Genomic DNA, 21,309 nt, shown 5'->3' with positions numbered 1-21,309 from the left:
CCAGGTGCTAACAGATAGTTTTTTTTTATTAATCACTGCACTTCACATTTGAGCATGTCAGCTTGAAAGTAAATTAAAGTGATGCAAGAAGAGCTTACAGCACCTGGTATTCCTAGGTAGAGTCCCACCTCAGTACTATCCAGGCCCAAACTTGCTTAGCTTCCAAGGTCAGATGAGATTGGACGTTCTCAAGCTGGTGTGGCCGTAAGCCTTAAACACTTACTCAAATTGCCTAATCATAGCAAATATGATCAAAGACCAATCTGACAATTTTTTTTATTAATCCCTGCACTTGACATTCTAGAATGTTATCTTGAATGTAAATTAAATGATGCAATAAAAGCTTACAACATCTGGTATACGGAGGCACTAACAGACAGTTTTTTGATGAATCACTGCACTTCACATTCAGGCATGTGAGTTGGAGAGTAAATGAAAGTGATGCAAAAAAAACTTACAGCATCTGCTATTCCCAGGTGCTAACAGATAGTTTGAGTTAATTATTCACTGCACTTCAAATTTGAACATGATAGCTTGAACATAAATTAAAGGGATGCAATACAATCTTACAGCACCTGCTATTCCCTGGTACTAAAATATTTCTATTTAATCTGTACACTTCACATACAAGCTTGTCAGTTGCAGATTAAAGTAAAGTGATGCAACAAAAACTTACAGCATCTGCTATTCCCAGGTGCTAACAGATAGTTTTTTTAATTAATCACTGCATTTCACATCCTAGCATGTCATCTTGACAGTAAATTAAAGTGATTCAAGAGAAGCTTACAGCATCTCGTAGTCCAAGGTGCTAACAGATAGTTTTTGATGAATAACTGCACTTCACATTCAGGCATGTGAGTTGGAGAGTAAATGAAAGTGATGCAAAAAAAACTTACAGCATCTGCTATTCCCAGGTGCTAACAGATAGTTTTTTTTATTAATCACTGCACTTCACATTTGAGCATGTCAGCTTGAAAGTAAATTAAAGTGATGCAAGAAAAGCTTACAGCACCTGGTATTCCTAGGTAGGGTCCCACCTCAGTACTATCCAGGCCCAAACTTGTTTAGCTTCCAAGGTCAGATGAGATTGGGCGTTCTCAAGCTGGTGTGGCCGTAAGCCTTAAACACTTACTCAAATTGCCTAATAATAGCAAATATGATCAAAGACCAATCTGACAATTTTTTTTATTAATCCCTGCACTTGACATTCTAGAATGTTATCTTGAATGTAAATTAAATGATGCAATAAAAGCTTACAACATCTGGTATACGGAGGCACTAACAGACAGTTTTTTGATGAATCACTGCACTTCACATTCAGGCATGTGAGTTGGAGAGTAAATGAAAGTGATGCAAAAAAAACTTACAGCATCTGCTATTCCCAGGTGCTAACAGATAGTTTGAGTTAATTATTCACTGCACTTCAAATTTGAACATGATAGCTTGAACATAAATTAAAGGGATGCAATACAATCTTACAGCACCTGCTATTCCCTGGTACTAAAAGATTTCTTTTTAATCTGTACACTTCACATACAAGCTTGTCAGTTGCAGATTAAAGTAAAGTGATGCAACAAAAACTTACAGCATCTGCTATTCCCAGGTGCTAACAGATATTTTTTTTAATTAATTACTGCACTTCAAATCCTAGCATGTCATCTTGACAGTAAATTAAAGTGATGCAAGAGAAGATTACAGCATCTCGTAGTCCATGGTGCTAACAGATATTTTTTTGATGAATAACTGCACTTCACATTCAGGCATGTGAGTTGGAGAGTAAATGAAAGTGATGCAAAAAAAACTTACAGCATCGGCTATTCCTAGGTGCTAACAGATAGTTTTTTTTTATTAATCACTGCACTTCACATTTGAGCATGTCAGCTTGAAAGTAAATTAAAGTGATGCAAGAAGAGCTTACAGCACCTGGTATTCCTAGGTAGAGTCCCACCTCAGTACTATCCAGGCCCAAACTTGCTTAGCTTCCAAGGTCAGATGAGATTGCACTTTCTCAAGCTGGTGTGGCCGTAAGCCTTAAACACTTACTCAAATTGCCTAATCATAGCAAATATGATCAAAGACCAATCTGACAATTTTTTTTATTAATCCCTGCACTTGACATTCTAGAATGTTATCTTGAATGTAAATTAAATGATGCAATAAAAGCTTACAACATCTGGTATACGGAGGCACTAACAGACAGTTTTTTGATGAATCACTGCACTTCACATTCAGGCATGTGAGTTGGAGAGTAAACGAAAGTGATGCAAAAAAAACTTACAGCATCTGCTATTCCCAGGTGCTAACAGATAGTTTGAGTTAATTATTCACTGCACTTCAAATTTGAACATGATAGCTTGAACATAAATTAAAGGGATGGAATACAGTCTTACAGCACCTGCTATTCCCTGGTACTAAAATATTTCTATTTAATCTGTACACTTCACATACAAGCTTGTCAGTTGCAGATTAAAGTAAAGTGATGCAACAAAAACTTACAGCATCTGCTATTCCCAGGTGCTAACAGATAGTTTTTTTAATTAATCACTGCATTTCACATCCTAGCATGTCATCTTGACAGTAAATTAAAGTGATTCAAGAGAAGCTTACAGCATCTCGTAGTCCAAGGTGCTAACAGATAGTTTTTGATGAATAACTGCACTTCACATTCAGGCATGTGAGTTGGAGAGTAAATGAAAGTGATGCAAAAAAAACTTACAGCATCTGCTATTCCCAGGTGCTAACAGATAGTTTTTTTTATTAATCACTGCACTTCACATTTGAGCATGTCAGCTTGAAAGTAAATTAAAGTGATGCAAGAAAAGCTTACAGCACCTGGTATTCCTAGGTAGGGTCCCACCTCAGTACTATCCAGGCCCAAACTTGTTTAGCTTCCAAGGTCAGATGAGATTGGGCGTTCTCAAGCTGGTGTGGCCGTAAGCCTTAAACACTTACTCAAATTGCCTAATAATAGCAAATATGATCAAAGACCAATCTGACAATTTTTTTTATTAATCCCTGCACTTGACATTCTAGAATGTTATCTTGAATGTAAATTAAATGATGCAATAAAAGCTTACAACATCTGGTATACGGAGGCACTAACAGACAGTTTTTTGATGAATCACTGCACTTCACATTCAGGCATGTGAGTTGGAGAGTAAATGAAAGTGATGCAAAAAAAACTTACAGCATCTGCTATTCCCAGGTGCTAACAGATAGTTTGAGTTAATTATTCACTGCACTTCAAATTTGAACATGATAGCTTGAACATAAATTAAAGGGATGCAATACAATCTTACAGCACCTGCTATTCCCTGGTACTAAAAGATTTCTTTTTAATCTGTACACTTCACATACAAGCTTGTCAGTTGCAGATTAAAGTAAAGTGATGCAACAAAAACTTACAGCATCTGCTATTCCCAGGTGCTAACAGATATTTTTTTTAATTAATTACTGCACTTCAAATCCTAGCATGTCATCTTGACAGTAAATTAAAGTGATGCAAGAGAAGATTACAGCATCTCGTAGTCCATGGTGCTAACAGATATTTTTTTGATGAATAACTGCACTTCACATTCAGGCATGTGAGTTGGAGAGTAAATGAAAGTGATGCAAAAAAAACTTACAGCATCGGCTATTCCCAGGTGCTAACAGATAGTTTTTTTTTATTAATCACTGCACTTCACATTTGAGCATGTCAGCTTGAAAGTAAATTAAAGTGATGCAAGAAGAGCTTACAGCACCTGGTATTCCTAGGTAGAGTCCCACCTCAGTACTATCCAGGCCCAAACTTGCTTAGCTTCCAAGGTCAGATGAGATTGCACTTTCTCAAGCTGGTGTGGCCGTAAGCCTTAAACACTTACTCAAATTGCCTAATCATAGCAAATATGATCAAAGACCAATCTGACAATTTTTTTTATTAATCCCTGCACTTGACATTCTAGAATGTTATCTTGAATGTAAATTAAATGATGCAATAAAAGCTTACAACATCTGGTATACGGAGGCACTAACAGACAGTTTTTTGATGAATCACTGCACTTCACATTCAGGCATGTGAGTTGGAGAGTAAACGAAAGTGATGCAAAAAAAACTTACAGCATCTGCTATTCCCAGGTGCTAACAGATAGTTTGAGTTAATTATTCACTGCACTTCAAATTTGAACATGATAGCTTGAACATAAATTAAAGGGATGGAATACAGTCTTACAGCACCTGCTATTCCCTGGTACTAAAAGATTTCTATTTAATCTGTACACTTCACATACAAGCTTGTCAGTTGCAGATTAGAGTAAAGTGATGCAACAAAAACTTACAGCATCTGCTATTCCCAGGTGCTAACAGATAGTTTTTTTAATTAATCACTGCACTTCACATCCTAGCATGTCATCTTGAAAGTAAATTAAAGTGATGCAAGAGAAGCTTAACAGCATCTCGTAGTCCAAGGTGCTAACAGATAGATTTTTGATGAATAACTGCACTTCACATTCAGGCATGTGAGTTGGAGAGTAAATGAAAGTGATGCAAAAAAAACTTACAGCATCGGCTATTCCCAGGTGCTAACAGATAGTTTTTTTTTATTAATCACTGCACTTCACATTTGAGCATGTCAGCTTGAAAGTAAATTAAAGTGATGCAAGAAGAGCTTACAGCACCTGGTATTCCTAGGTAGAGTCCCACCTCAGTACTATCCAGGCCCAAACTTGCTTAGCTTCCAAGGTCAGATGAGATTGGACGTTCTCAAGTTGGTGTGGCCGTAAGCCTTAAACACTTACTCAAATTGCCTAATCATAGCAAATATGATCAAAGACCAATCTGACAATTTTTTTTATTAATCCCTGCACTTGACATTCTAGAATGTTATCTTGAATGTAAATTAAATGATGCAATAAAAGCTTACAACATCTGGTATACGGAGGCACTAACAGACAGTTTTTTGATGAATCACTGCACTTCACATTCAGGCATGTGAGTTGGAGAGTAAATGAAAGTGATGCAAAAAAAACTTACAGCATCTGCTATTCCCAGGTGCTAACAGATAGTTTGAGTTAATTATTCACTGCACTTCAAATTTGAACATGATAGCTTGAACATAAATTAAAGGGATGCAATACAATCTTACAGCACCTGCTATTCCCTGGTACTAAAATATTTCTATTTAATCTGTACACTTCACATACAAGCTTGTCAGTTGCAGATTAAAGTAAAGTGATGCAACAAAAACTTACAGCATCTGCTATTCCCAGGTGCTAACAGATAGTTTTTTTAATTAATCACTGCATTTCACATCCTAGCATGTCATCTTGACAGTAAATTAAAGTGATTCAAGAGAAGCTTACAGCATCTCGTAGTCCAAGGTGCTAACAGATAGTTTTTGATGAATAACTGCACTTCACATTCAGGCATGTGAGTTGGAGAGTAAATGAAAGTGATGCAAAAAAAACTTACAGCATCTGCTATTCCCAGGTGCTAACAGATAGTTTTTTTTATTAATCACTGCACTTCACATTTGAGCATGTCAGCTTGAAAGTAAATTAAAGTGATGCAAGAAAAGCTTACAGCACCTGGTATTCCTAGGTAGGGTCCCACCTCAGTACTATCCAGGCCCAAACTTGTTTAGCTTCCAAGGTCAGATGAGATTGGGCGTTCTCAAGCTGGTGTGGCCGTAAGCCTTAAACACTTACTCAAATTGCCTAATAATAGCAAATATGATCAAAGACCAATCTGACAATTTTTTTTATTAATCCCTGCACTTGACATTCTAGAATGTTATCTTGAATGTAAATTAAATGATGCAATAAAAGCTTACAACATCTGGTATACGGAGGCACTAACAGACAGTTTTTTGATGAATCACTGCACTTCACATTCAGGCATGTGAGTTGGAGAGTAAATGAAAGTGATGCAAAAAAAACTTACAGCATCTGCTATTCCCAGGTGCTAACAGATAGTTTGAGTTAATTATTCACTGCACTTCAAATTTGAACATGATAGCTTGAACATAAATTAAAGGGATGCAATACAATCTTACAGCACCTGCTATTCCCTGGTACTAAAAGATTTCTTTTTAATCTGTACACTTCACATACAAGCTTGTCAGTTGCAGATTAAAGTAAAGTGATGCAACAAAAACTTACAGCATCTGCTATTCCCAGGTGCTAACAGATATTTTTTTTAATTAATCACTGCACTTCAAATCCTAGCATGTCATCTTGACAGTAAATTAAAGTGATGCAAGAGAAGATTACAGCATCTCGTAGTCCATGGTGCTAACAGATATTTTTTTGATGAATAACTGCACTTCACATTCAGGCATGTGAGTTGGAGAGTAAATGAAAGTGATGCAAAAAAAACTTACAGCATCGGCTATTCCCAGGTGCTAACAGATAGTTTTTTTTTATTAATCACTGCACTTCACATTTGAGCATGTCAGCTTGAAAGTAAATTAAAGTGATGCAAGAAGAGCTTACAGCACCTGGTATTCCTAGGTAGAGTCCCACCTCAGTACTATCCAGGCCCAAACTTGCTTAGCTTCCAAGGTCAGATGAGATTGGACGTTCTCAAGCTGGTGTGGCCGTAAGCCTTAAACACTTACTCAAATTGCCTAATCATAGCAAATATGATCAAAGACCAATCTGACAATTTTTTTTATTAATCCCTGCACTTGACATTCTAGAATGTTATCTTGAATGTAAATTAAATGATGCAATAAAAGCTTACAACATCTGGTATACGGAGGCACTAACAGACAGTTTTTTGATGAATCACTGCACTTCACATTCAGGCATGTGAGTTGGAGAGTAAATGAAAGTGATGCAAAAAAAACTTACAGCATCTGCTATTCCCAGGTGCTAACAGATAGTTTGAGTTAATTATTCACTGCACTTCAAATTTGAACATGATAGCTTGAACATAAATTAAAGGGATGGAATACAGTCTTACAGCACATGCTATTCCCTGGTACTAAAAGATTTCTATTTAATCTGTACACTTCACATACAAGCTTGTCAGTTGCAGATTAGAGTAAAGTGATGCAACAAAAACTTACAGCATCTGCTATTCCCAGGTGCTAACAGATAGTTTTTTTAATTAATCACTGCACTTCACATCCTAGCATGTCATCTTGAAAGTAAATTAAAGTGATTCAAGAGAAGCTTACAGCATCTCGTAGTCCAAGGTGCTAACAGATAGTTTTTGATGAATAACTGCACTTCACATTCAGGCATGTGAGTTGGAGAGTAAATGAAAGTGATGCAAAAAAAACTTACAGCATCTGCTATTCCCAGGTGCTAACAGATAGTTTTTTTTATTAATCACTGCACTTCACATTTGAGCATGTCAGCTTGAAAGTAAATTAAAGTGATGCAAGAAAAGCTTACAGCACCTGGTATTCCTAGGTAGGGTCCCACCTCAGTACTATCCAGGCCCAAACTTGTTTAGCTTCCAAGGTCAGATGAGATTGGGCGTTCTCAAGCTGGTGTGGCCGTAAGCCTTAAACACTTACTCAAATTGCCTAATAATAGCAAATATGATCAAAGACCAATCTGACAATTTTTTTTATTAATCCCTGCACTTGACATTCTAGAATGTTATCTTGAATGTAAATTAAATGATGCAATAAAAGCTTACAACATCTGGTATACGGAGGCACTAACAGACAGTTTTTTGATGAATCACTGCACTTCACATTCAGGCATGTGAGTTGGAGAGTAAATGAAAGTGATGCAAAAAAAACTTACAGCATCTGCTATTCCCAGGTGCTAACAGATAGTTTGAGTTAATTATTCACTGCACTTCAAATTTGAACATGATAGCTTGAACATAAATTAAAGGGATGCAATACAATCTTACAGCACCTGCTATTCCCTGGTACTAAAAGATTTCTTTTTAATCTGTACACTTCACATACAAGCTTGTCAGTTGCAGATTAAAGTAAAGTGATGCAACAAAAACTTACAGCATCTGCTATTCCCAGGTGCTAACAGATATTTTTTTTAATTAATCACTGCACTTCAAATCCTAGCATGTCATCTTGACAGTAAATTAAAGTGATGCAAGAGAAGATTACAGCATCTCGTAGTCCATGGTGCTAACAGATATTTTTTTGATGAATAACTGCACTTCACATTCAGGCATGTGAGTTGGAGAGTAAATGAAAGTGATGCAAAAAAAACTTACAGCATCGGCTATTCCCAGGTGCTAACAGATAGTTTTTTTTTATTAATCACTGCACTTCACATTTGAGCATGTCAGCTTGAAAGTAAATTAAAGTGATGCAAGAAGAGCTTACAGCACCTGGTATTCCTAGGTAGAGTCCCACCTCAGTACTATCCAGGCCCAAACTTGCTTAGCTTCCAAGGTCAGATGAGATTGGACGTTCTCAAGCTGGTGTGGCCGTAAGCCTTAAACACTTACTCAAATTGCCTAATCATAGCAAATATGATCAAAGACCAATCTGACAATTTTTTTTATTAATCCCTGCACTTGACATTCTAGAATGTTATCTTGAATGTAAATTAAATGATGCAATAAAAGCTTACAACATCTGGTATACGGAGGCACTAACAGACAGTTTTTTGATGAATCACTGCACTTCACATTCAGGCATGTGAGTTGGAGAGTAAATGAAAGTGATGCAAAAAAAACTTACAGCATCTGCTATTCCCAGGTGCTAACAGATAGTTTGAGTTAATTATTCACTGCACTTCAAATTTGAACATGATAGCTTGAACATAAATTAAAGGGATGGAATACAGTCTTACAGCACATGCTATTCCCTGGTACTAAAAGATTTCTATTTAATCTGTACACTTCACATACAAGCTTGTCAGTTGCAGATTAGAGTAAAGTGATGCAACAAAAACTTACAGCATCTGCTATTCCCAGGTGCTAACAGATAGTTTTTTTAATTAATCACTGCACTTCACATCCTAGCATGTCATCTTGAAAGTAAATTAAAGTGATGCAAGAGAAGCTTAACAGCATCTCGTAGTCCAAGGTGCTAACAGATAGATTTTTGATGAATAACTGCACTTCACATTCAGGCATGTGAGTTGGAGAGTAAATGAAAGTGATGCAAAAAAAACTTATAGCATCGGCTATTCCCAGGTGCTAACAGATAGTTTTTTTTTATTAATCACTGCACTTCACATTTGAGCATGTCAGCTTGAAAGTAAATTAAAGTGATGCAAGAAGAGCTTACAGCACCTGGTATTCCTAGGTAGAGTCCCACCTCAGTACTATCCAGGCCCAAACTTGCTTAGCTTCCAAGGTCAGATGAGATTGGACGTTCTCAAGCTGGTGTGGCCATAAGCCTTAAACACTTACTCAAATTGCCTAATCATAGCAAATATGATCAAAGACCAATCTGACAATTTTTTTTATTAATCCCTGCACTTGACATTCTAGAATGTTATCTTGAATGTAAATTAAATGATGCAATAAAAGCTTACAACATCTGGTATACGGAGGCACTAACAGACAGTTTTTTGATGAATCACTGCACTTCACATTCAGGCATGTGAGTTGGAGAGTAAATGAAAGTGATGCAAAAAAAACTTACAGCATCTGCTATTCCCAGGTGCTAACAGATAGTTTTTTTTATTAATCACTGCACTTCACATTTGAGCATGTCAGCTTGAAAGTAAATTAAAGTGATGCAAGAAAAGCTTACAGCACCTGGTATTCCTAGGTAGGGTCCCACCTCAGTACTATCCAGGCCCAAACTTGTTTAGCTTCCAAGGTCAGATGAGATTGAGCGTTCTCAAGCTGGTGTGGCCGTAAGCCTTAAACACTTACTCAAATTGCCTAATAATAGCAAATATGATCAAAGACCAATCTGACAATTTTTTTTATTAATCCCTGCACTTGACATTCTAGAATGTTATCTTGAATGTAAATTAAATGATGCAATAAAAGCTTACAACATCTGGTATACGGAGGCACTAACAGACAGTTTTTTGATGAATCACTGCACTTCACATTCAGGCATGTGAGTTGGAGAGTAAATGAAAGTGATGCAAAAAAAACTTACAGCATCTGCTATTCCCAGGTGCTAACAGATAGTTTGAGTTAAATATTCACTGCACTTCAAATTTGAACATGATAGCTTGAACATAAATTAAAGGGATGCAATACAATCTTACAGCACCTGCTATTCCCTGGTACTAAAAGATTTCTTTTTAATCTGTACACTTCACATACAAGCTTGTCAGTTGCAGATTAAAGTAAAGTGATGCAACAAAAACTTACAGCATCTGCTATTCCCAGGTGCTAACAGATATTTTTTTTAATTAATCACTGCACTTCAAATCCTAGCATGTCATCTTGACAGTAAATTAAAGTGATGCAAGAGAAGATTACAGCATCTCGTAGTCCATGGTGCTAACAGATATTTTTTTGATGAATAACTGCACTTCACATTCAGGCATGTGAGTTGGAGAGTAAATGAAAGTGATGCAAAAAAAACTTACAGCATCTGCTATTCCCAGGTGCTAACAGATAGTTTTTTTTTATTAATCACTGCACTTCACATTTGAGCATGTCAGCTTGAAAGTAAATTAAAGTGATGCAAGAAGAGCTTACAGCACCTGGTATTCCTAGGTAGAGTCCCACCTCAGTACTATCCAGGCCCAAACTTGTTTAGCTTCCAAGGTCAGATGAGATTGGGCGTTCTCAAGCTGGTGTGGCCGTAAGCCTTAAACACTTACTCAAATTGCCTAATCATAGCAAATATGATCAAAGACCAATCTGACAATTTTTTTTATTAATCCCTGCACTTGACATTCTAGAATGTTATCTTGAATGTAAATTAAATGATGCAATAAAAGCTTACAACATCTGGTATACGGAGGCACTAACAGACAGTTTTTTGATGAATCACTGCACTTCACATTCAGGCATGTGAGTTGGAGAGTAAATGAAAGTGATGCAAAAAAAACTTACAGCATCTGCTATTCCCAGGTGCTAACAGATAGTTTGAGTTAATTATTCACTGCACTTCAAATTTGAACATGATAGCTTGAACATAAATTAAAGGGATGGAATACAGTCTTACAGCACCTGCTATTCCCTGGTACTAAAATATTTCTATTTAATCTGTACACTTCACATACAAGCTTGTCAGTTGCAGATTAGAGTAAAGTGATGCAACAAAAACTTACAGCATCTGCTATTCCCAGGTGCTAACAGATAGTTTTTTTAATTAAACACTGCACTTCACATCCTAGCATGTCATCTTGAAAGTAAATTAAAGTGATGCAAGAGAAGCTTAACAGCATCTCGTAGTCCAAGGTGCTAACAGATAGATTTTTGATGAATAACTGCACTTCACATTCAGGCATGTGAGTTGGAGAGTAAATGAAAGTGATGCAAAAAAAACTTACAGCATCGGCTATTCCCAGGTGCTAACAGATAGTTTTTTTTTATTAATCACTGCACTTCACATTTGAGCATGTCAGCTTGAAAGTAAATTAAAGTGATGCAAGAAGAGCTTACAGCACCTGGTATTCCTAGGTAGAGTCCCACCTCAGTACTATCCAGGCCCAAACTTGCTTAGCTTCCAAGGTCAGATGAGATTGGACGTTCTCAAGCTGGTGTGGCCGTAAGCCTTAAACACTTACTCAAATTGCCTAATCATAGCAAATATGATCAAAGACCAATCTGACAATTTTTTTTATTAATCCCTGCACTTGACATTCTAGAATGTTATCTTGAATGTAAATTAAATGATGCAATAAAAGCTTACAACATCTGGTATACGGAGGCACTAACAGACAGTTTTTTGATGAATCACTGCACTTCACATTCAGGCATGTGAGTTGGAGAGTAAATGAAAGTGATGCAAAAAAAACTTACAGCATCTGCTATTCCCAGGTGCTAACAGATAGTTTTTTTTATTAATCACTGCACTTCACATTTGAGCATGTCAGCTTGAAAGTAAATTAAAGTGATGCAAGAAAAGCTTACAGCACCTGGTATTCCTAGGTAGGGTCCCACCTCAGTACTATCCAGGCCCAAACTTGTTTAGCTTCCAAGGTCAGATGAGATTGAGCGTTCTCAAGCTGGTGTGGCCGTAAGCCTTAAACACTTACTCAAATTGCCTAATAATAGCAAATATGATCAAAGACCAATCTGACAATTTTTTTTATTAATCCCTGCACTTGACATTCTAGAATGTTATCTTGAATGTAAATTAAATGATGCAATAAAAGCTTACAACATCTGGTATACGGAGGCACTAACAGACAGTTTTTTGATGAATCACTGCACTTCACATTCAGGCATGTGAGTTGGAGAGTAAATGAAAGTGATGCAAAAAAAACTTACAGCATCTGCTATTCCCAGGTGCTAACAGATAGTTTGAGTTAAATATTCACTGCACTTCAAATTTGAACATGATAGCTTGAACATAAATTAAAGGGATGCAATACAATCTTACAGCACCTGCTATTCCCTGGTACTAAAAGATTTCTTTTTAATCTGTACACTTCACATACAAGCTTGTCAGTTGCAGATTAAAGTAAAGTGATGCAACAAAAACTTACAGCATCTGCTATTCCCAGGTGCTAACAGATATTTTTTTTAATTAATCACTGCACTTCAAATCCTAGCATGTCATCTTGACAGTAAATTAAAGTGATGCAAGAGAAGATTACAGCATCTCGTAGTCCATGGTGCTAACAGATATTTTTTTGATGAATAACTGCACTTCACATTCAGGCATGTGAGTTGGAGAGTAAATGAAAGTGATGCAAAAAAAACTTACAGCATCGGCTATTCCCAGGTGCTAACAGATAGTTTTTTTTTATTAATCACTGCACTTCACATTTGAGCATGTCAGCTTGAAAGTAAATTAAAGTGATGCAAGAAGAGCTTACAGCACCTGGTATTCCTAGGTAGAGTCCCACCTCAGTACTATCCAGGCCCAAACTTGTTTAGCTTCCAAGGTCAGATGAGATTGGGCGTTCTCAAGCTGGTGTGGCCGTAAGCCTTAAACACTTACTCAAATTGCCTAATCATAGCAAATATGATCAAAGACCAATCTGACAATTTTTTTTATTAATCCCTGCACTTGACATTCTAGAATGTTATCTTGAATGTAAATTAAATGATGCAATAAAAGCTTACAACATCTGGTATACGGAGGCACTAACAGACAGTTTTTTGATGAATCACTGCACTTCACATTCAGGCATGTGAGTTGGAGAGTAAATGAAAGTGATGCAAAAAAAACTTACAGCATCTGCTATTCCCAGGTGCTAACAGATAGTTTGAGTTAATTATTCACTGCACTTCAAATTTGAACATGATAGCTTGAACATAAATTAAAGGGATGGAATACAGTCTTACAGCACCTGCTATTCCCTGGTACTAAAATATTTCTATTTAATCTGTACACTTCACATACAAGCTTGTCAGTTGCAGATTAGAGTAAAGTGATGCAACAAAAACTTACAGCATCTGCTATTCCCATGTGCTAACAGATAGTTTTTTTAATTAAACACTGCACTTCACATCCTAGCATGTCATCTTGAAAGTAAATTAAAGTGATGCAAGAGAAGCTTAACAGCATCTCGTAGTCCAAGGTGCTAACAGATAGATTTTTGATGAATAACTGCACTTCACATTCAGGCATGTGAGTTGGAGAGTAAATGAAAGTGATGCAAAAAAAACTTACAGCATCGGCTATTCCCAGGTGCTAACAGATAGTTTTTTTTTATTAATCACTGCACTTCACATTTGAGCATGTCAGCTTGAAAGTAAATTAAAGTGATGCAAGAAGAGCTTACAGCACCTGGTATTCCTAGGTAGAGTCCCACCTCAGTACTATCCAGGCCCAAACTTGCTTAGCTTCCAAGGTCAGATGAGATTGGACGTTCTCAAGCTGGTGTGGCCATAAGCCTTAAACACTTACTCAAATTGCCTAATCATAGCAAATATGATCAAAGACCAATCTGACAATTTTTTTTATTAATCCCTGCACTTGACATTCTAGAATGTTATCTTGAATGTAAATTAAATGATGCAATAAAAGCTTACAACATCTGGTATACGGAGGCACTAACAGACAGTTTTTTGATGAATCACTGCACTTCACATTCAGGCATGTGAGTTGGAGAGTAAATGAAAGTGATGCAAAAAAAACTTACAGCATCTGCTATTCCCAGGTGCTAACAGATAGTTTGAGTTAATTATTCACTGCACTTCAAATTTGAACATGATAGCTTGAACATAAATTAAAGGGATGCAATACAATCTTACAGCACCTGCTATTCCCTGGTACTAAAATATTTCTATTTAATCTGTACACTTCACATACAAGCTTGTCAGTTGCAGATTAAAGTAAAGTGATGCAACAAAAACTTACAGCATCTGCTATTCCCAGGTGCTAACAGATAGTTTTTTTAATTAATCACTGCATTTCACATCCTAGCATGTCATCTTGACAGTAAATTAAAGTGATTCAAGAGAAGCTTACAGCATCTCGTAGTCCAAGGTGCTAACAGATAGTTTTTGATGAATAACTGCACTTCACATTCAGGCATGTGAGTTGGAGAGTAAATGAAAGTGATGCAAAAAAAACTTACAGCATCTGCTATTCCCAGGTGCTAACAGATAGTTTTTTTAATTAATCACTGCACTTCACATCCTAGCATGTCATCTTGAAAGTAAATTAAAGTGATGCAATAAAAGCTTACAGCACCTGGTATTCCTAGGTAGGGTCCCACCTCAGTACTATCCAGGCCCAAACTTGCTTAGTTTCCAAGGTCAGATGAGATTGGGCGTTCTCAAGCTGGTGTGGCCGTAAGCCTTATACGCTTACTCAAATTGCCTAATCATAGCAAATATGATCAAAGACCAATCTGACAATTTTTTTTATTAATCCCTGCACTTGACATTCTAGAATGTTATCTTGAATGTAAATTAAATGATGCAATAAAAGCTTACAACATCTGGTATACGGAGGCACTAACAGACAGTTTTTTGATGAATCACTGCACTTCACATTCAGGCATGTGAGTTGGAGAGTAAATGAAAGTGATGCAAAAAAAACTTACAGCATCTGCTATTCCCAGGTGCTAACAGATAGTTTGAGTTAATTATTCACTGCACTTCAAATTTGAACATGATAGCTTGAACATAAATTAAAGGGATGCAATACAATCTTACAGCACCTGCTATTCCCTGGTACTAAAAGATTTCTTTTTAATCTGTACACTTCACATACAAGCTTGTCAGTTGCAGATTAAAGTAAAGTGATGCAACAAAAACTTACAGCATCTGCTATTCCCAGGTGCTAACAGATATTTTTTTTAATTAATCACTGCACTTCAAATCCTAGCATGTCATCTTGACAGTAAATTAAAGTGATGCAAGAGAAGATTACAGCATCTCGTAGTCCATGGTGCTAACAGATATTTTTTTGATGAATAACTGCACTTCACATTCAGGCATGTGAGTTGGAGAGTAAATGAAAGTGATGCAAAAAAAACTTACAGCATCGGCTATTCCCAGGTGCTAACAGATAGTTTTTTTTTATTAATCACTGCACTTCACATTTGAGCATGTCAGCTTGAAAGTAAATTAAAGTGATGCAAGAAGAGCTTACAGCACCTGGTATTCCTAGGTAGAGTCCCACCTCAGTACTATCCAGGCCCAAACTTGCTTAGCTTCCAAGGTCAGATGAGATTGGACGTTCTCAAGCTGGTGTGGCCGTAAGCCTTAAACACTTACTCAAATTGCCTAATCATAGCAAATATGATCAAAGACCAATCTGACAATTTTTTTTATTAATCCCTGCACTTGACATTCTAGAATGTTATCTTGAATGTAAATTAAATGATGCAATAAAAGCTTACAACATCTGGTATACGGAGGCACTAACAGACAGTTTTTTGATGAATCACTGCACTTCACATTCAGGCATGTGAGTTGGAGAGTAAATGAAAGTGATGCAAAAAAAACTTACAGCATCTGCTATTCCCAGGTGCTAACAGATAGTTTGAGTTAATTATTCACTGCACTTCAAATTTGAACATGATAGCTTGAACATAAATTAAAGGGATGGAATACAGTCTTACAGCACCTGCTATTCCCTGGTACTAAAAGATTTCTATTTAATCTGTACACTTCACATACAAGCTTGTCAGTTGCAGATTAGAGTAAAGTGATGCAACAAAAACTTACAGCATCTGCTATTCCCAGGTGCTAACAGATAGTTTTTTTAATTAATCACTGCACTTCACATCCTAGCATGTCATCTTGAAAGTAAATTAAAGTGATGCAAGAGAAGCTTAACAGCATCTCGTAGTCCAAGGTGCTAACAGATAGATTTTTGATGAATAACTGCACTTCACATTCAGGCATGTGAGTTGGAGAGTAAATGAAAGTGATGCAAAAAAAACTTATAGCATCGGCTATTCCCAGGTGCTAACAGATAGTTTTTTTTTATTAATCACTGCACTTCACATTTGAGCATGTCAGCTTGAAAGTAAATTAAAGTGATGCAAGAAGAGCTTACAGCACCTGGTATTCCTAGGTAGAGTCCCACCTCAGTACTATCCAGGCCCAAACTTGCTTAGCTTCCAAGGTCAGATGAGATTGGACGTTCTCAAGCTGGTGTGGCCATAAGCCTTAAACACTTACTCAAATTGCCTAATCATAGCAAATATGATCAAAGACCAATCTGACAATTTTTTTTATTAATCCCTGCACTTGACATTCTAGAATGTTATCTTGAATGTAAATTAAATGATGCAATAAAAGCTTACAACATCTGGTATACGGAGGCACTAACAGACAGTTTTTTGATGAATCACTGCACTTCACATTCAGGCATGTGAATTGGAGAGTAAACGAAAGTGATGCAAAAAAAACTTACAGCATCTGCTATTCCCAGGTGCTAACAGATAGTTTGAGTTAATTATTCACTGCACTTCAAATTTGAACATGATAGCTTGAACATAAATTAAAGGGATGGAATACAGTCTTACAGCACCTGCTATTCCCTGGTACTAAAAGATTTCTATTTAATCTGTACACTTCACATACAAGCTTGTCAGTTGCAGATTAGAGTAAAGTGATGCAACAAAAACTTACAGCATCTGCTATTCCCAGGTGCTAACAGATAGTTTTTTTAATTAATCACTGCACTTCACATCCTAGCATGTCATCTTGAAAGTAAATTAAAGTGATGCAAGAGAAGCTTAACAGCATCTCGTAGTCCAAGGTGCTAACAGATAGATTTTTGATGAATAACTGCACTTCACATTCAGGCATGTGAGTTGGAGAGTAAATGAAAGTGATGCAAAAAAAACTTACAGCATCGGCTATTCCCAGGTGCTAACAGATAGTTTTTTTTTATTAATCACTGCACTTCACATTTGAGCATGTCATCTTGAAAGTAAATTAAAGTGATGCAAGAAGAGCTTACAGCACCTGGTATTCCTAGGTAGAGTCCCACCTCAGTACTATCCAGGCCCAAACTTGCTTAGCTTCCAAGGTCAGATGAGATTGGACGTTCTCAAGTTGGTGTGGCCGTAAGCCTTAAACACTTACTCAAATTGCCTAATCATAGCAAATATGATCAAAGACCAATCTGACAATTTTTTTTATTAATCCCTGCACTTGACATTCTAGAATGTTATCTTGAATGTAAATTAAATGATGCAATAAAAGCTTACAACATCTGGTATACGGAGGCACTAACAGACAGTTTTTTGATGAATCACTGCACTTCACATTCAGGCATGTGAGTTGGAGAGTAAATGAAAGTGATGCAAAAAAAACTTACAGCATCTGCTATTCCCAGGTGCTAACAGATAGTTTGAGTTAATTATTCACTGCACTTCAAATTTGAACATGATAGCTTGAACATAAATTAAAGGGATGCAATACAATCTTACAGCACCTGCTATTCCCTGGTACTAAAATATTTCTATTTAATCTGTACACTTCACATACAAGCTTGTCAGTTGCAGATTAAAGTAAAGTGATGCAACAAAAACTTACAGCATCTGCTATTCCCAGGTGCTAACAGATAGTTTTTTTAATTAATCACTGCATTTCACATCCTAGCATGTCATCTTGACAGTAAATTAAAGTGATTCAAGAGAAGCTTACAGCATCTCGTAGTCCAAGGTGCTAACAGATAGTTTTTGATGAATAACTGCACTTCACATTCAGGCATGTGAGTTGGAGAGTAAATGAAAGTGATGCAAAAAAAACTTACAGCATCTGCTATTCCCAGGTGCTAACAGATAGTTTTTTTTATTAATCACTGCACTTCACATTTGAGCATGTCAGCTTGAAAGTAAATTAAAGTGATGCAAGAAAAGCTTACAGCACCTGGTATTCCTAGGTAGGGTCCCACCTCAGTACTATCCAGGCCCAAACTTGTTTAGCTTCCAAGGTCAGATGAGATTGGGCGTTCTCAAGCTGGTGTGGCCGTAAGCCTTAAACACTTACTCAAATTGCCTAATAATAGCAAATATGATCAAAGACCAATCTGACAATTTTTTTTATTAATCCCTGCACTTGACATTCTAGAATGTTATCTTGAATGTAAATTAAATGATGCAATAAAAGCTTACAACATCTGGTATACGGAGGCACTAACAGACAGTTTTTTGATGAATCACTGCACTTCACATTCAGGCATGTGAGTTGGAGAGTAAATGAAAGTGATGCAAAAAAAACTTACAGCATCTGCTATTCCCAGGTGCTAACAGATAGTTTGAGTTAATTATTCACTGCACTTCAAATTTGAACATGATAGCTTGAACATAAATTAAAGGGATGCAATACAATCTTACAGCACCTGCTATTCCCTGGTACTAAAAGATTTCTTTTTAATCTGTACACTTCACATACAAGCTTGTCAGTTGCAGATTAAAGTAAAGTGATGCAACAAAAACTTACAGCATCTGCTATTCCCAGGTGCTAACAGATATTTTTTTTAATTAATCACTGCACTTCAAATCCTAGCATGTCATCTTGACAGTAAATTAAAGTGATGCAAGAGAAGATTACAGCATCTCGTAGTCCATGGTGCTAACAGATATTTTTTTGATGAATAACTGCACTTCACATTCAGGCATGTGAGTTGGAGAGTAAATGAAAGTGATGCAAAAAAAACTTACAGCATCTGCTATTCCCAGGTGCTAACAGATAGTTTTTTTTATTAATCACTGCACTTCACATTTGAGCATGTCAGCTTGAAAGTAAATTAAAGTGATGCAAGAAAAGCTTACAGCACCTGGTATTCCTAGGTAGGGTCCCACCTCAGTACTATCCAGGCCCAAACTTGTTTAGCTTCCAAGGTCAGATGAGATTGGGCGTTCTCAAGCTGGTGTGGCCGTAAGCCTTAAACACTTACTCAAATTGCCTAATAATAGCAAATATGATCAAAGACCAATCTGACAATTTTTTTTATTAATCCCTGCACTTGACATTCTAGAATGTTATCTTGAATGTAAATTAAATGATGCAATAAAAGCTTACAACATCTGGTATACGGAGGCACTAACAGACAGTTTTTTGATGAATCACTGCACTTCACATTCAGGCATGTGAGTTGGAGAGTAAATGAAAGTGATGCAAAAAAAACTTACAGCATCTGCTATTCCCAGGTGCTAACAGATAGTTTGAGTTAATTATTCACTGCACTTCAAATTTGAACATGATAGCTTGAACATAAATTAAAGGGATGCAATACAATCTTACAGCACCTGCTATTCCCTGGTACTAAAAGATTTCTTTTTAATCTGTACACTTCACATACAAGCTTGTCAGTTGCAGATTAAAGTAAAGTGATGCAACAAAAACTTACAGCATCTGCTATTCCCAGGTGCTAACAGATATTTTTTTTAATTAATCACTGCACTTCAAATCCTAGCATGTCATCTTGACAGTAAATTAAAGTGATGCAAGAGAAGATTACAGCATCTCGTAGTCCATGGTGCTAACAGATATTTTTTTGATGAATAACTGCACTTCACATTCAGGCATGTGAGTTGGAGAGTAAATGAAAGTGATGCAAAAAAAACTTACAGCATCGGCTATTCCCAGGTGCTAACAGATAGTTTTTTTTTATTAATCACTGCACTTCACATTTGAGCATGTCAGCTTGAAAGTAAATTAAAGTGATGCAAGAAGAGCTTACAGCACCTGGTATTCCTAGGTAGAGTCCCACCTCAGTACTATCCAGGCCCAAACTTGCTTAGCTTCCAAGGTCAGATGAGATTGGACGTTCTCAAGCTGGTGTGGCCGTAAGCCTTAAACACTTACTCAAATTGCCTAATCATAGCAAATATGATCAAAGACCAATCTGACAATTTTTTTTATTAATCCCTGCACTTGACATTCTAGAATGTTATCTTGAATGTAAATTAAATGATGCAATAAAAGCTTACAACATCTGGTATACGGAGGCACTAACAGACAGTTTTTTGATGAATCACTGCACTTCACATTCAGGCATGTGAGTTGGAGAGTAAATGAAAGTGATGCAAAAAAAACTTACAGCATCTGCTATTCCCAGGTGCTAACAGATAGTTTGAGTTAATTATTCACTGCACTTCAAATTTGAACATGATAGCTTGAACATAAATTAAAGGGATGGAATACAGTCTTACAGCACATGCTATTCCCTGGTACTAAAAGATTTCTATTTAATCTGTACACTTCACATACAAGCTTGTCAGTTGCAGATTAGAGTAAAGTGATGCAACAAAAACTTACAGCATCTGCTATTCCCAGGTGCTAACAGATAGTTTTTTTAATTAATCACTGCACTTCACATCCTAGCATGTCATCTTGAAAGTAAATTAAAGTGATTCAAGAGAAGCTTACAGCATCTCGTAGTCCAAGGTGCTAACAGATAGTTTTTGATGAATAACTGCACTTCACATTCAGGCATGTGAGTTGGAGAGTAAATGAAAGTGATGCAAAAAAAACTTACAGCATCTGCTATTCCCAGGTGCTAACAGATAGTTTTTTTTATTAATCACTGCACTTCACATTTGAGCATGTCAGCTTGAAAGTAAATTAAAGTGATGCAAGAAAAGCTTACAGCACCTGGTATTCCTAGGTAGGGTCCCACCTCAGTACTATCCAGGCCCAAACTTGTTTAGCTTCCAAGGTCAGATGAGATTGGGCGTTCTCAAGCTGGTGTGGCCGTAAGCCTTAAACACTTACTCAAATTGCCTAATAATAGCAAATATGATCAAAGACCAATCTGACAATTTTTTTTATTAATCCCTGCACTTGACATTCTAGAATGTTATCTTGAATGTAAATTAAATGATG

At 36.7% G+C, this 21,309-nt stretch overlaps 25 pseudogenes; all 25 read right to left on the bottom strand.

Moving 5' to 3' along the window:
- Positions 1–91: 91 nt before the first annotated feature.
- On the bottom strand, positions 92–210 carry LOC145647836 (5S ribosomal RNA; annotated as a pseudogene).
- A 790-nt stretch (positions 211–1,000) lies between these two features.
- LOC145647226 (5S ribosomal RNA) lies at positions 1,001–1,119 on the bottom strand (annotated as a pseudogene).
- A 792-nt stretch (positions 1,120–1,911) lies between these two features.
- LOC145650771 (5S ribosomal RNA) lies at positions 1,912–2,030 on the bottom strand (annotated as a pseudogene).
- Positions 2,031–2,820: 790 nt separating this feature from the next.
- Positions 2,821–2,939, bottom strand: LOC145647225 (5S ribosomal RNA; annotated as a pseudogene).
- A 792-nt stretch (positions 2,940–3,731) lies between these two features.
- On the bottom strand, positions 3,732–3,850 carry LOC145650770 (5S ribosomal RNA; annotated as a pseudogene).
- Positions 3,851–4,643: 793 nt separating this feature from the next.
- LOC145647052 (5S ribosomal RNA) lies at positions 4,644–4,762 on the bottom strand (annotated as a pseudogene).
- Positions 4,763–5,552: 790 nt separating this feature from the next.
- LOC145647223 (5S ribosomal RNA) lies at positions 5,553–5,671 on the bottom strand (annotated as a pseudogene).
- A 792-nt stretch (positions 5,672–6,463) lies between these two features.
- Positions 6,464–6,582, bottom strand: LOC145647835 (5S ribosomal RNA; annotated as a pseudogene).
- A 790-nt stretch (positions 6,583–7,372) lies between these two features.
- LOC145647221 (5S ribosomal RNA) lies at positions 7,373–7,491 on the bottom strand (annotated as a pseudogene).
- A 792-nt stretch (positions 7,492–8,283) lies between these two features.
- LOC145647834 (5S ribosomal RNA) lies at positions 8,284–8,402 on the bottom strand (annotated as a pseudogene).
- Positions 8,403–9,195: 793 nt separating this feature from the next.
- On the bottom strand, positions 9,196–9,314 carry LOC145648656 (5S ribosomal RNA; annotated as a pseudogene).
- Positions 9,315–9,666: 352 nt separating this feature from the next.
- Positions 9,667–9,785, bottom strand: LOC145648363 (5S ribosomal RNA; annotated as a pseudogene).
- A 792-nt stretch (positions 9,786–10,577) lies between these two features.
- Positions 10,578–10,696, bottom strand: LOC145647002 (5S ribosomal RNA; annotated as a pseudogene).
- Positions 10,697–11,489: 793 nt separating this feature from the next.
- LOC145647831 (5S ribosomal RNA) lies at positions 11,490–11,608 on the bottom strand (annotated as a pseudogene).
- Positions 11,609–11,960: 352 nt separating this feature from the next.
- On the bottom strand, positions 11,961–12,079 carry LOC145648362 (5S ribosomal RNA; annotated as a pseudogene).
- Positions 12,080–12,871: 792 nt separating this feature from the next.
- Positions 12,872–12,990, bottom strand: LOC145647001 (5S ribosomal RNA; annotated as a pseudogene).
- Positions 12,991–13,783: 793 nt separating this feature from the next.
- Positions 13,784–13,902, bottom strand: LOC145648654 (5S ribosomal RNA; annotated as a pseudogene).
- Positions 13,903–14,692: 790 nt separating this feature from the next.
- Positions 14,693–14,811, bottom strand: LOC145648716 (5S ribosomal RNA; annotated as a pseudogene).
- Positions 14,812–15,603: 792 nt separating this feature from the next.
- On the bottom strand, positions 15,604–15,722 carry LOC145647830 (5S ribosomal RNA; annotated as a pseudogene).
- A 793-nt stretch (positions 15,723–16,515) lies between these two features.
- LOC145648653 (5S ribosomal RNA) lies at positions 16,516–16,634 on the bottom strand (annotated as a pseudogene).
- A 793-nt stretch (positions 16,635–17,427) lies between these two features.
- LOC145647051 (5S ribosomal RNA) lies at positions 17,428–17,546 on the bottom strand (annotated as a pseudogene).
- A 790-nt stretch (positions 17,547–18,336) lies between these two features.
- LOC145647220 (5S ribosomal RNA) lies at positions 18,337–18,455 on the bottom strand (annotated as a pseudogene).
- Positions 18,456–19,246: 791 nt separating this feature from the next.
- Positions 19,247–19,365, bottom strand: LOC145647219 (5S ribosomal RNA; annotated as a pseudogene).
- Positions 19,366–20,157: 792 nt separating this feature from the next.
- LOC145647829 (5S ribosomal RNA) lies at positions 20,158–20,276 on the bottom strand (annotated as a pseudogene).
- A 790-nt stretch (positions 20,277–21,066) lies between these two features.
- LOC145647218 (5S ribosomal RNA) lies at positions 21,067–21,185 on the bottom strand (annotated as a pseudogene).
- Positions 21,186–21,309: the final 124 nt, after the last annotated feature.

Source organism: Electrophorus electricus, chromosome 13, assembly GCF_041902795.1.
Source record: "Electrophorus electricus isolate QZ-2024a chromosome 13, ASM4190279v1, whole genome shotgun sequence".
NCBI classification, from domain to species: Eukaryota; Metazoa; Chordata; class Actinopteri; order Gymnotiformes; family Gymnotidae; genus Electrophorus; species Electrophorus electricus.
The sequence above is the reverse complement of the archived record's forward strand: the minus strand, read 5'-3'. Positions and strand labels throughout refer to the sequence as shown.